Source organism: Entelurus aequoreus, linkage group LG19 (assembly GCF_033978785.1).
Source record: "Entelurus aequoreus isolate RoL-2023_Sb linkage group LG19, RoL_Eaeq_v1.1, whole genome shotgun sequence".
In the NCBI taxonomy this organism is placed as follows: domain Eukaryota; kingdom Metazoa; phylum Chordata; class Actinopteri; order Syngnathiformes; family Syngnathidae; genus Entelurus; species Entelurus aequoreus.
In genome coordinates, this window is record NC_084749.1 from 5,704,894 (window position 1) to 5,720,116 (window position 15,223).

The window sequence follows — 15,223 nt, forward strand, 5'->3', positions numbered from 1 at the left end:
CAGTCAAAACAAGCACTAGTAAGTTACAGTCAAAACAAGCACTAGTAAGTTACAGTCAAAACATGCCCTAGTAAGTTACAGTCAAAACATGCACTAGTAAGTTACAGTCAAAACATGCCCTAGTAAGTTACAGTCAAAACAAGCACTAGTAAGTTACAGTCAAAACAAGCACTAGTAAGTTACAGTCAAAACAAGCACTAGTAAGTTGCAGTCAAAACAAGCACTAGTAAGTTACAGTCAAAACAAGCACTAGTAAGTTTCAGTCAAAACATGCACTAGTAAGTTACAGTCAAAACAAGCACTAGTAAGTTACAGTCAAAACATGCACTAGTAAGTTACAGTCAAAACATTCACTAGTAAGTTTCAGTCAAAACATGCACTAGTAAGTTACAGTCAAAACAAGCACTAGTAAGTTACAGTCAAAACAAGCACTAGTAAGTTTCAGTCAAAACATGCACTAGTAAGTTACAGTCAAAACAAGCACTAGTAAGTTACAGTCAAAACATGCACTAGTAAGTTACAGTCAAAACAAGCACTAGTAAGTTTCAGTCAAAACATGCACTAGTAAGTTACAGTCAAAACATGCACTAGTAAGTTACAGTCAAAACATGCCCTAGTAAGTTACAGTCAAAACATGCACTAGTAAGTTACAGTCAAAACATGCCCTAGTAAGTTACAGTCAAAACAAGCACTAGTAAGTTACAGTCAAAACAAGCACTAGTAAGTTGCAGTCAAAACAAGCACTAGTAAGTTACAGTCAAAACAAGCACTAGTAAGTTTCAGTCAAAACATGCACTAGTAAGTTACAGTCAAAACAAGCACTAGTAAGTTACAGTCAAAACATGCACTAGTAAGTTACAGTCAAAACAAGCACTAGTAAGTTTCAGTCAAAACATGCACTAGTAAGTTACAGTCAAAACAAGCACTAGTAAGTTACAGTCAAAACAAGCACTAGTAAGTTGCAGTCAAAACAAGCGCTAGTAAGTTGCAGTCAAAACATGCACTAGTAAGTTACAGTCAAAACAAGCACTAGTAAGTTACAGTCAAAACATTCATTAGTAAGTTATAGTCAAAACATCCACTAGTAAGTTACAGTCAAAACATGCAATAGTAAGTTACAGTCAAAACAAGCACTAGTAAGTTACAGTCAAAACAAGCACTAGTAAGTTGCAGTCAAAACAAGCACTAGTAAGTTACAGTCAAAACATTCATTAGTAAGTTATAGTCAAAACATCCACTAGTAAGTTACAGTCAAAACATGCAATAGTAAGTTACAGTCAAAACATGCACTAGTAAGTTACAGTCAAACACATTCATTAGTAAGTTACAGTCAAACATGCACTAGTAAGTTACAGTCAAAACATTCAATAGTAAGTTACAGTCAAAACATTCACTAGTAAGTCACAGTCAAAACATGCACTAGTAAGTTACAGTCAAACCATGCACTAGTAAGTAACAGTCAAACATGTACTAGTAAGTTACAGTCAAACATGCAATAGTAAGTTACAGTCAAACATGTACTAGTAAGTTACAGTCAAACATGCACTAGTAAGTTACAGTCAAACATGTACTAGTAAGTTACAGTCAAACATGCACTAGTAAGTTACAGTCAAACATGTACTAGTAAGTTACAGTCAAACATGCACTAGTAAGTTAGTCAAACATGTACTAGTAAGTTACAGTCAAACATGTACTAGTAAGTTACAGTCAAACATGCACTAGTAAGTTAGTCAAACATGTACTAGTAAGTTACAGTCAAACATGTACTAGTAAGTTACAGTCAAACATGTACTAGTAAGTTACAGTCAAACATGCACTAGTAAGTTGTCAGGTGAAGCACATGGACACTACACTATGCTACTTTTCAGGGTTTAAAGGGGCACACAATATTGGGCCTATGAAATCTGCCTAGCAACAAGAAGTCAGTCAATGCAACTTTGCAGTTTTGGTGACAAAATGGATAAAAAGTCAAATATTCTTGCACAGCAGAAGTTGTATAAAAACTTTGCAGGTAAAAATGTTTGTGGAATAGACTATTTGGACTATATTTATGGAATAGACTATTTGGACTATATTTGTGGAATAGACTATTTGGACTATATTTGTGGAATAGGCTATTTGGACTATATTTGTGGAATAGACTATTTGGACTATATTTCTGGAATAGACTATTTGGACTATATTTGTGGAATAGACTATTTGGACTATATTTGTGGAATAGACTATTTGGACTATATTTGTGGAATAGACTATTTGAACTATATTCCTGGAATAGGCTATTTGGACTATATTTGTGGAATAGACTATTTGGACTATATTTGTGGAATAGACTTTTTGGACTATATTTGTGGAATAGACTATTTGGACTATATTTGTGGAATAGACTATTTGGACTATATTTGTGGAATAGACTTTTTGGACTATATTTGTGGAATAGACTATTTGGACTATATTTGTGGAATAGACTATTTGGACAATATTTGTGGAATAGACTATTTGGACTATATTTGTGGAATAGACTATTTGGACTATATTTGTGGAATAGACTATTTGGACTATATTTCTGGAATAGACTATTTGGACTATATTTGTGGAATAGACTATTTGGACTATATTTCTGGAATAGACTATTTGGACTATATTTGTGGAAAAGCCTGTTTGGACTATATTTGTGGAATAGACTATTTGGACTATATTTGTGGAATAGACTATTTGGACTATATTTGTGGAATAGACTTTTTGGACTATATTTGTGGAATAGACTATTTGGACTATATAATCCTGGAATAGACTATTTGGACTATATTCCTGGAATAGACTATTTGGACTATATTTCTGGAATAGACTATTTGGACTATATTTGTGGAATAGCCTATTTGGACTATATTTGTGGAATAGACTATTTGGACTATATTTGTGGAATAGACTATTTGGACTATATTTGTGGAATAGACTATTTGGACTATATTTGTGGAATAGACTATTTGGACTAACAATGATGGAGCAGGAAAAGAAGAGGCCCTCCATGTCATGGACACTTTTAGTGAAACATCTTAGATTGAAACTGAAAGTGTCCACTTGAGAGAAAGCCCAACATTTCCACACGACCTCACATTTGAACTCATGTCTCAGCCGCGCTGCTTCCAGGCGGGAGAATTAGAATGTGGCAGACAGTCGGGTGCTGCTGGCCCCCGACACTCAGCAGGATGTTTGCTGAGGGTGCAGCTGCCTGTCAGGGATACATGACAAGCAGGGGAGACATTTCACAGACGGGCAGGCCAAAGCAGGATAACCAGACTGCGTCAGTCACTCTTCCGATCTGAAAGTGTGTCAGACGAGCCACGTGAGGATCGTCTCTGCTGTCCCGCAGGGGATATTTACTTTGCCAACGCTGACGAATCAAAGGATTCAAGGGCCATTTTGGTACTTTTCACCCTCAAAATCAGTGCAATATATAGATTTTTTTTTTTAAAGAACTAGAAAAAACGATTTTGTTGTAGAAATTCTGTGTGAATAGAGTTAAAGTACCAATGATTGTCACACACACACACACACACTAGGTGTGGCGAACTTAGTCTCTGCATTCTAACAGTACTATGTTAATATGCTAACAATAGTGTCACTACTCGGCATCGTTTTCAACCCTTACCTATCTGGTACCCCCAAAAAGATGATTGCACCTTTACTCCAAAATTCAGCGACACATGACCAGAAGGCGGGCCCACATTACACCAGTTTTAAAATCTCAGCATTGGCTCCCCGTGTGTTTCAGGATTAATTTTAAGGTTCTTCTTATGGTTTATGAATGTTTTTATGGTATTGGGCCTTCTTATCTTTCAGATTTGCTTTTACCCTACGAACCTTGAGATCCTCCGGCCTAATTATTCCAAAAGTCAGGACACAAAGTCACGGTACGGCATCTTTCCAACATTAAGACCTCAGGGCTGCGGAGAACGTCCATGTTTTTATGAATGAATTTTTTAAATTCAAACGGGGATAGCAGATCCCTTCTATGTGTCATACTTGATCATTTCGCGATATTGCCATATTTTTGCTGAAAGGATTTAGTAGAGAACATCGACGATAAAGTTTGCAACTTTTGGTCGCTGATAAAAAAAAAGCCTTGCCTGTAGCGGAAGTAGCGTGACGTCACAGGTTGAAAGGCTCCTCACATTTCCCCATTGTTTACACCAGCAGCGAGAGCGATTCGGACCGAGAAAGCGACGATTACCCCATTAATTTGAGCCAGGATGAAAGATTTGTGGATGAGGAACGTGAGAGTGAAGGACTAGAGTGCAGTGCAGGACGTATCTTTTTTCGCTCTGACCGTAACTTAGGTACAAGCTGGCTCATTGGATTCCACACTCTCTCCTTTTTCTATTGTGGATCACGGATTTGTATTTTAAACCACCTGGGATACTATATCCTCTTGAAAATGAGAGTCGAGAACGCGAAATGGACATTCACAGTGACTTTTATCTCCACGACAATACATCGGCGAAACTCTTTAGCTACTGAGCTAACGTGATAGCATCGTGCTTAAATGCAGATAGAAACAAAATAAATTAAAGCTGCAAGCAGCGATGGACGGGACCGACTTTGAGGGCTCATAAAATCCAAACCGGAGCAGTAATTAAAACTCTTTCGTCAACTTTTAATCAGAAAGGTTCAATCTCTCTCCTGTGCTAGTTTGAAGCCGACACGACAAACGCGCTCAGAGGAGATAATGTTTGAAAAAAGGTGACCGGTTTTTACAAAACTTTTGTTTTGAAGGGGGAATTGCAAACTTCCTGTTGATTTTTGCTGGGGGTTGTCAGTGAATGAAATCTAGGTCTAAGTTAGACCTACATAGAGGTTTTTGTTTCATGTCTCTACGACATTCCTACTGGAAGTTACAGGCGGTTTTGTCTGTGTTTTCTTCCTATGGGGCGCTATAGCGCAATTTTGAGTTTTGGGGTTGGGTTTTTTATTAGATCGAAATTTTTGCCAGTCCTGATGTGTGTGTCCAGTTTGGTGAGTTTTGAAGCATTTTAAGGGGGTGAAATTATAGCTCCAAGAGGCAAAGGTGACTGTTTTTACAAAACTTTTGCTTTGAAGAGGGAATTGCAAACTTCCTGTTGATTTTTGCTGAAGGATGTCAGTGTATTAAATCTAGGTCTAAGTGAGACCTACATAGAGGATTTTGTTTCATGTCTCTACGACATTCCTACTGGAAGTTACAGACAGTTTTGTCTGTGTTTTCTTCCTAGGGGGCGCTAGAGCGCATTTTTGAGTTTTGGGGCTAGGTTTTTTGATTAAATCGCAATTTTCGCCAGTCCTGATGTGTGTGTCAAATATGGTAAGTTTTGAAGCATGTTAAGGGGGTCAAATTACAGCTCAAAGAGGCGGCAGTATAATAATAATAAAACCTTACAAATACAATAGGGTCCTCTGTCCCAAAGGGACATTCGGTCCCTAATAAACCCCTGACTGGAAGGATGGACAGAAGATCAACAATACTATTAAACCATGGACATGTAAATACACGGTTAATAATTTCCATCTTGGCGAAGCTTAACAATTGCCATTGAAGCTAACTTAGCTACAGGACGGCGGCGGTGGCGGGCGTTGTAGCTTTCGACGACACCCCGGCCGCCATCAGAGTTGGCAAGAAACATATATTTCCCCAAAGTTACGTACGTGACATGCACATAGCGACACGCACGTACGGGCAAGCGATCAAATGTTTGGAAGCCAAAGCTGTACTCACGGTAGCGCGTCTGCTATCCATCTCAAAGTCCCCCTGGTTGTGTTGCTGTAGTCCGCCGCTAATACACCGATCGCACCTACAACTTTCTTCTGTGCAGTCTCCATTGTTCATTAAACAAACTGCAAAAGATTCACCAACACAGATGTCCAGAATACTGTGGAATTTTGGGATGAAAACAGAGCTGTTTGTATTGGATTCAATGGGTCCGAATACTTCCGCATACGTCATCATACATAGACGTTTTCAACCGGAAGTGTGGCGGGAAATTTAAAATTGCACTTTGGGTTTCAGTAGGCATATAAGATAAATAGGCTCCTGCACCCCACATAACCCCGTAAGGGACAAGAGGTAGAAAATGGATGGATGATTGATTGATTGACTACTCAATCGGTACCGCAAGACACAATCAGTCCGCGCATGCGCAAAGACTACGTCACTTCCGTCGACTTGTTTTACGGCAGTTGTTTTCGTGCGCGTCACCATGGTTTTCTTTTTTGTAATCTTTATTTGAATAACAATATCGTATAAAAGATGACATACACAGCAAACGTTGCTGGAGAATACAGTATTTGTTTTGAAACCGTATATGTGAACCTGAACAATGTGCTCCTGTTCTCCTCCATGTGTAAAGTGAGAAACACAGCTGATGCTCCAGTGACACTATTGTTAGCATATTAACATAGTACTGTTAGCAGCCTTGAGTGGGGGAAAAAAATCCATCTTTTTTTTACTACTTTATTTACATGAAATACATCAATTCACAATACTAATCATTTAAAAGTCAACTTTTATTTTGTCAGGCCGCAGATTTAGACTTAAGTTACAGTAAGTGCAATGTTTTTAAACCTACCCCTTGTTCATGTTTGTATTCAATTTGGTTAATTTTCAGGTCACAACATGTAAATGGAGTATTGTTAGCACTTTCCGGATGTTTTTAGAGAGTATAATGAGAGGACCCTCCGTCTGTTCACTCAATTGTTAGCTATTTGTTTACGATTTACAATGCATAAAAAAGCCAAGCGTATGTGTTGTTGTCTTACATAAGAATTGTGAATGACATCTCTTAGCAATTGTTGCCTATTTCCAGTATGACTGATCTAATAATATGGTCAAAGTGTAGAAGCGTTACGACAGTGATGTCAATCACCAAAAACAGCCAAAGGCATTCGTAGCGGAATATTCAAAATGGCTGACTGAATATATAATGTTTTTCCACTCTACTGCTACTTTAAAGTGAAGCAATACATCATAATAGTAAGAAGCATTTAGACTAAAATTGTTGTTAGACAAAAGATTGATAAAATATAAATTTTGCCCCAACATTGTACACACGCTTTTAGTAGCTCAGACCCTTGGTTGTAAAAAAATCAGTTTTTTTGCTTCATAATTAGGGTTGCAAAGGGCTGGAAAGTTTCCGGTAAATTTCCGGAAACTTTCCGAAAATTTACCACGGGAAGTCAAAGGCCTACTGAAATGAATTTTTTTTATTTAAACGGGGATAGCAGATCCATTCTATGTGACATACTTGATCATTTCGCGATATTGCCATATTTTTGCTGAAAGGATTTAGTAGAGAACAACGATGATAAAGATCGCAACTTTTGGTATCTGATAAAAAAAAAGCCTTGCCTGTACCGGAAGTAGCGTGACGTAGTCAGTTGATAGCCTCCTCACATTTTCCTATTGTTTTCAATGCAGCTAGAGCGATTCGGACCGAGAAAGCGACGATTACCCCATTAATTTGAGCGAGGATGAAAGATTCGTGGATGAGGAACGTTAGAGTTAAGGACTAGAATGCAGTGCAAGACATATCTTTTTTCGCTCTGACCGTAACTTAGGTACAAGCTGGCTCATTGGATTCCACACTCTCTCCTTTTTCTATTGTGGATCACAGATTTGTATTTTAAACCACCTGGGATACTATATCCTCTTGAAAATGAGAGTCGAGAACGCGAAATGGACATTCACAGTGACTTTTATCCCCACGACAATACATCGACGAAACACTTTAGCTACGGAGCTAACATGATAGCATCGTGCTTAACTGCATATAGAAACTAAATAAATAAATCCCTGACTGGAAGGATAGACAGAAGATCAACAATACTATTAAACCGTGGACATGTAACTACACGGTTAATGCTTTCCAGCTTGGCGAAGCTTAAAAATGCTGTTGCTAACGACGCCATTGAAGCTAACTTAGCAACGGGACCTCACAGAGCTATGATAAAAACATTAGCTCTCCACCTACGCCAGCCAGCCCTCATCTGCTCATCAACACCCGTGCTCACCTGCGTTCCAGCGATCGACGGAAGGACGAAGGACTTCACCACAATCATCCGTGCGGTCGGTGGCTAGCGTCGGCTAGCGCGTCTGCTATCCGAGTCAAAGTCTTCCTGGTTGTGTTGCTGTAGTCCGCCGCTAATACACCGATCCCACCTACAACTTTCTTCTTTGCAGTCTCCATTGTTCATTAAACAAACTGCAAAAGATTCACCAACACAGATGTCCAGAATACTGTGGAATTTTGAAATGAAAACAGAGCTTTTTAGTATTGGATTCAATGGTGTACCAATACTTCCGTTTCAACGATTGACGTCACGCGCATACGTCATCATACATAGACGTTTTCAAGCGGAAGTGTGGCGGGAATTTTAAAATGTCACTTTATAAGTTAACCCGGCCGTATTGGCATGTGTTGCAATGTTAAGATTTCATCATTGATATATAAACTATCAGACTGCGTGGTCGCTAGTAGTGGCTTTCAGTAGGCCTTTAAGTGAGGGAAGTTTGGAAATTTTTACCATTTTTTGATTATTCAAAGTCATATTCTGTAGAATAAGATGAGAAGCTTGTAAAACACTAATGCAATGCCACACACAGATATAAATAGTCCGCTAAACAATTGGAGTAGTCTTTAAAATTATTTGACTGATGGACAAATGAAAAGAAATAGGCTCGATGAATAAATGAACAGTCAATCAGCATGCTAAATCAAACTATAAGCTACATTCTTGTATGACAACAGAATGGCTAGCAGAACAGAAGGCAGAGGAAACTAAACCTTTTGATTTAGTAGTTGCTAGTTGAACTTTACAGATCACAAAAAAAGGTAAATTCGGATCGCTAACGCTGTTAGCATAAATGAATGGCATTTAACATAGAGAAAATTAGCATCATGGCTAACGGAGAAACATTTTGGGTTCATTGTGAGACTGTGGTGGTACATAAACCTAGCTAGCTAGAGATATTGGCCCCGAAATCATTTAGCAAGTACAGGAACAGCTAGCTAGCTCGAGTGTAAGTCTGCTGGAGTAGTCTACAGTCATACAGTAACAAGCAATTACACCTCTATTACACTTAAATACCATACATCAAATATATTTACCCCAGTAATATCATCAAAACTTACCTGACTGGATGAAGTCCTTGGGCTCAAATACTAGTGTGGCCTCAGTAGCCCTGCTGTGGTGTGTAGCATGCTGGGAAGTATCTGGGCATGTGATGGAGGAATGCACAGTGCAGGGTTGAAATTCAACTGAATTTGCATTAAATCAGGTTGTTTTAGCTAATAATCATGCTGCAAGATCTAGCATGTTGCATTCAATGTTTATTCCCATTAATTCCCATGGAAAGTTTCCAACTTTTGCAACCCTATTCATAATACTGTCAAATATTATGAGAAGACAGATATCTCTCAGGCTAACTTCCTGGCAGCTTGCCTAGTTTCCGTTTCAGGGGTTTGTGTGCGCCGGGTTACCAAGAAGTGCGTCGTGGCAATCTCTATTTGACTCGGACTGCTGTCGGGATGTTGTGTTGATACGCAGAATGAAGTCATTTGCTGTATTGGTTGGCAAAGCGGATGGTTTTAAGTTGTACGCTTCCTTCCTCTGCTGCAGTTTGGGCCTATGCAAATATGTGAACAGGTGTTGCTGTATGTGTTTCTGCTGACACATAACCACAGGCGTCCCCAGCGGGTGTGCAAAGTCTGGGAAACGGGCGTCATTAGTGTGTTTGATGATCCAAAATGGTTTGCTTGTAGTCGAGAGAGGAAGTTGGCGTGAGCACGGCATGAATGGACAAATAGATTCCTCCGCTAGCTCTTACACATCCTGCCAGAGGAAACGGCATTTGCGTGGTCAACTTGAGGGACGGTGCTTGTTGTTCCAGTCGAGGAGCGTGTTTTTGCTCACTGCCCTAAGAATAGGTGCATTGGATTTATATAGCCCCAAGTTTTTTCGAGGCATGTCACACTTCCATCCATCATTTTCCGCTTATCCGAGGTCAGGTCGCAGGGGTAGCCACCTAACCAGAAAAGCCCAGACTTCCCTATCCTCAGCTACTTCATCCAGCTCCTCCCGGGGGATCCCGAGGCGTTCCCAGGCCAGCTGAGAGACATAGTCCCCCCCAGCATGTCCTGGGTCCTACCGGTCGGACGTGCCCTCCCCAGGGAGGCGTTGGGGAGGCATCCTGACCAGATGTCCTAACCACCTCATCGGAAACCTCTCGATGTGGAAGAGCAGAAGTTTTACTCTGAGCTCCTCACACATGACAGAGTTTCTCACCCTATTTCTAAGGGAGAGCCCCACCACCCGACGGAGGAAAACTCACATACTCGTACTCAAGATCATGTTCTTTCGGTCACAACCCAAAGCTCATGAGCATAGGTGAGGATAGAAAAGTAGATCTACTGGTAAATTGAGAGCTTTGCCTTCCGCCTCAGCTAATTCTTCATCATGACAGATCGATCCAGGGCCCGCACCACTGCAGATGCCGCACCGATCCGCCTGCCGATCTCACGAACCACTCTTCCCTCACTTGTGAACAAGACTCGTCATCATCGGCAGTCACTCGTAGTCGAGTATGACTGTCCTCAGAATGGATGGATTCCCATTCGGGAGGACGCCTGCGCGTGACGTCTTTTAGCGTGGGGAGACTGATGCGCCTGCAGCCACCACACGGTCCTTGGCAGAGAGGGGCCTTGATCCAGTGGCATGGATCCATGACGACTGGAGACCACCCTCTGTTGCAGCCTTCATCCGCCTTCAGTGCCGTTGTGACATGCAGTGTCATCCTCCGCCACTTCCACCGTTGAGGTCTTTGAAATGCTATTCAACCCATAGCTGGGCGTAATGTTGTAACAAATAATATTTCTATTAAATAGGCTTTACTTTGCATTTTAATTAATGTGGGATTATTTTTTATATTTAGAAATAATAGTACCAACTTTTTTTTTTTTTTTTTTCTCCAACATTTGTGGCACTGGCGTGGCGCCCCCTGATGGACGGCGCCCTTAGCATTTGCCTATACGGCCTATGCCACGGGCCGGCCCTGGACAAGAGCTATAGTGATGCATGCTTGGTTATGCTTTAAAGTCATATCCAACAATTGCCACAACGACTTTTTACTGTCAACTGAGTTTCCTTTTTTAATGGTTTCTACTGGTGGTGTGCCTCCGCATTTTTTCAACGCAAAAAATGTGCCTCGGCTCAAAAAAGGTTGAAAAACACTGGTTTACACTATAAAATGTACTTGTCTTAAAGCTCGCCGGCTCAAAATGTTTTCTTTCAATGAGAGAATACGAGGACACCACGACGGCTAGCGTAGGTTAGCAAAGGTGGTTTCAAAGACTGTACCAAAAAAAATGTCAGTTTTTCCACAATTGCTGCATAAAAATTGCAGTAAAATGTGGTTGGGGCTCAACTCACGGCTGTTATCTTGCTTTAAAAAAAAAAAAAAGAAGAAAAGTTGTGTTTCACATGTGAGCGTCAGACAATATTGAGGTTTCTCCTCCGGTGCCAAGCATATGTTGCTCTGTCACACTTGGCTGGGAGGATGCTTTATGGCTCCAGGGATGTACACGATACGCACACGCTGACATGCATTATCAGTTATCAGTTTCATGCAAATACGCTACATGTACGTTTGCACTCTTGTTTTGGAGGAATGTTGTTTGCAGACTGTCTACCAAGTCCCAGTCTACCGTGTCAAACATGTCTCCTTGGGCTCAAACCAAGACATCAGCCTGAAGGCAAAGAGACGTGAGTATGCAGGACATGTTCTCGCGATCAGCCATGAAAATATCACCAGAGATGGGCAAGCTACTTGGAAAATGTAGTAAGCTAAGCTACAAGTTACTCTCCATTCAATGTAGCTAAGCTACAGAGGAAGCTACACGGCAAAAATAGCTTGCTCCATCAAAGCTACATTTAATGCCATTTCTATCTATGGGCTACCATACCTCCCCGCACTCCACTCTATGTATTTCTTTTAGTTTTCCTTTTCTTTGGCTCGCCCCTGTAATGTTACACATTTTTTCTTTCTGTTGTGTGCGATCAGTCATGAAAATGTGCAGAGACTACTCTTGCATTGTCCGTTGTTGCGTAATAATGTAAAAATATCACCAGAGATGGGCAAGCTACTTGGAAAATGTAGTAAGCTAAGCTACAAGTTACTCTCGATTCAATGTAGCTAAGCCACAGGGGAAGCTACACGGCAAAAATAGCTTGCTCAATCAAAGCTACATTTAACGCCATTTCTATCTATGGGCTACCATACCTCCCCGCACTCCACTCTATGTATTTATTTTGGTTTTCCTTTTCTTTGGTTCGCCCCTGTAATGTTATACATTTTTTCTTTCTGTTGTGTGCGATCAGTCTTCCTCCTCTTGCTCAGGGAATACAACACTCTGATCTGTCCCAAGTTCTTTGGATGACATTTATGTTGAGCAAAAAGGACTCCAGAGACAGAATGATACGCTATTGAGGTTTTTTACTAAAGCTGTAGGAGACCAGCCCTTACAATGAAATAATAGCATCACCAAGCGAGTTCTAAAAAATAAGACAAAAGAAGTAGGGATGTCCGATAATGGCTTTTTGCCGATATCCGATATGCCGATATTGTCCAACTCTTTAATTACCGATACCGATATCAACCGATACCGATATCAACCGATATATACAGTCGTGGAATTAACACATTATTATGCCTAATTTGGACAACCAGGTATGGTGAAGATAAGGTACTTTTTAAAAAAATGAATCAAATAAAATAAGATAAATAAATTAAAAACATTTTCTTGAATAAAAAAGAAAGTAAAACAATATAAAAACAGTTACATAGAAACTAGTAATCAATGAAAATTTGTAAAATTAACTGTTAAAGGTTAGTATTATTAGTGGACCAGCAGCATGCACAATCATGTGTGCTTACGGACTGTATCCCTTGCAGACTGTATTGATATATATTGATATATAATGTAGGAACCAGAATATTAATAACAGAAAGAAACAACCCTTTTGTGTGAATGAGTGTGAATGAGTGTAAATGGGGTGGGTTGGTGCACTAATTGTAAGTGTATCTTGTGTTTTTTTATGTGGATTTAATAAAAAAAAAACAAAAAAAACAAAAAAATAAAAAAACTGATAATAAAAAACCGATACCGATAATTTCCGATATTACATTTTAAAGGCCTACTGAAACCCACTACTACCGACCACGCAGTCTGATAGTTTATATATCAATGATGAAATCTTAACATTATAACACATGCCAATACGGCCGGGTTAACTTATAAAGTGACATTTTAAATTTGCCGCTAAACTTCCGGTTCGAAACGCCTCTGAGGATGACGTATGCGTGTGACGTAGCCCGGCGAACACGGGTATGCCTTCCACATTGAAGCCGATACGAAAAAGCTCTGTTTTCATTTCATAATTCCACAGTATTCTGGACATCTGTGTTCGTGAATCTGTTTCAATCATGTTCATTGCATTATGGAGAAGGAAGCCGAGCAAGCAAAGAAGAAAGTTGTCGGTGCGAAATGGACGTATTTTTCGAACGTAGTCAGCCACAACAGTACACAGCCGGCGCTTCTTTGTTTACATTCCCGAAAGATGCAGTCAAGATGGAAGAACTCGGATAACAGAGACTCTAACCAGGAGGACTTTTGACTTGGATACACAGACGCCTGTAGAGAACTGGGACAACACAGACTCTTACCAGGATTACTTTGATTTGGATGACAAAGACGCAGACGTGCTACTGTGAGTATGCAGCTTTGGCTTTTTTTTGCGTATGTACGTAACTTTTTTAAAATATATAAGCTTTATGAACCTTGGGTTAGGTGAACGGTCTTTTGGGCTGAGTGATTGTGTGTGTTGATCAGGTGTTTGAATTGTATTGGCGTGTTCTATGGAGCTAGGAGCTAGCAGAGGAGTTAGGAGCTAGCATAACACGTACCGTACCGTACGTGCGCGTCACGTACGTAACTTTTTAAAAATATATAAGCTTTATGAACCTTGGGTTAGGTGAACGGTCTTTTGGGCTGAGTGATTGTGTGTGTTGATCATGTGTTTGAATTGTATTGGCGTGTTCTATGGAGCTAGGAGCTAGCAGAGGAGCTAGGAGCTAGCATAACACGTACCGTACGTGCGCGTCACGTACGTAACTTTTTAAAAATATATAAGCTTTATGAACCTTGGGTTAGGTGAACGGTCTTTTGGGCTGAGTGATTGTGTGTGTTGATCAGGTGTTTGAATTGTATTGGCGTGTTCTATGGAGCTAGGAGCTAGCAGAGGAGCTAGGAGCTAGCATAACAAACACGCAGGTGTTATTATGCAGGATTAATTTGTGGCATATTAAATATAAGCCGGGTTGTGTTGTGGCTAATAGAGTATATATATGTCTTGTGTTTATTTACTGTTGTAGTCATTCCCAGCTGAATATCAGGTACCGTGAGTATGCAGCCTTGGCTGCTAAACATTCGATAACTTGACCGTATGTGCGCGTCACGTACGTAACTTTTTAAAAATATATAAGCTTTATGAACCTTGGGTTAGGTAAACGGTCTTTTGGGCTGAGTGATTGTGTGTGTTGATCAGGTGTTTGAATTGTATTGGCGTGTTCTATGGAGCTAGGAGCTAGCAGAGGAGCTAGGAGCTAGCATAACAAACACGCAGGTGTTTTTATGCAGGATTAATTTGTGGCATATTAAATATAAGCCTGGTTGTGTTGTGGCTAATAGAGTATATATATGTCTTGTGTTTATTTACTGTTGTAGTCATTCCCAGCTGAATATCAGGTCACCCCCGCCTCTCACAGCATCTTCCCTATCTGAATAGCTTCAACTCCCCACTAGTCCTTCACTTGCACTTTACTCATCCACAAATCTTTCATCCTCGCTCAAATTAATGGGGAAATTGTCGCTTTCTCGGTCCGAATCTCTCTCACTTCATGCGGCCATCATTGTAAACAATAGGGAACTTTGCGTATATGTTCAACTGACTACGTCACGCTACTTCCGGTAGGTGCAAGCCTTTTTTTTATCAGATACCAAAAGTTGCAATCTTTATCGTCGTTGTTCTATACTAAATCCTTTCAGCAAAAATATGGCAATATCGCGAAATGATCAAGTATGACACATAGAATAGATCTGCTATCCCCGTTTAAATAAAACAAATTCATTTCAGTAGG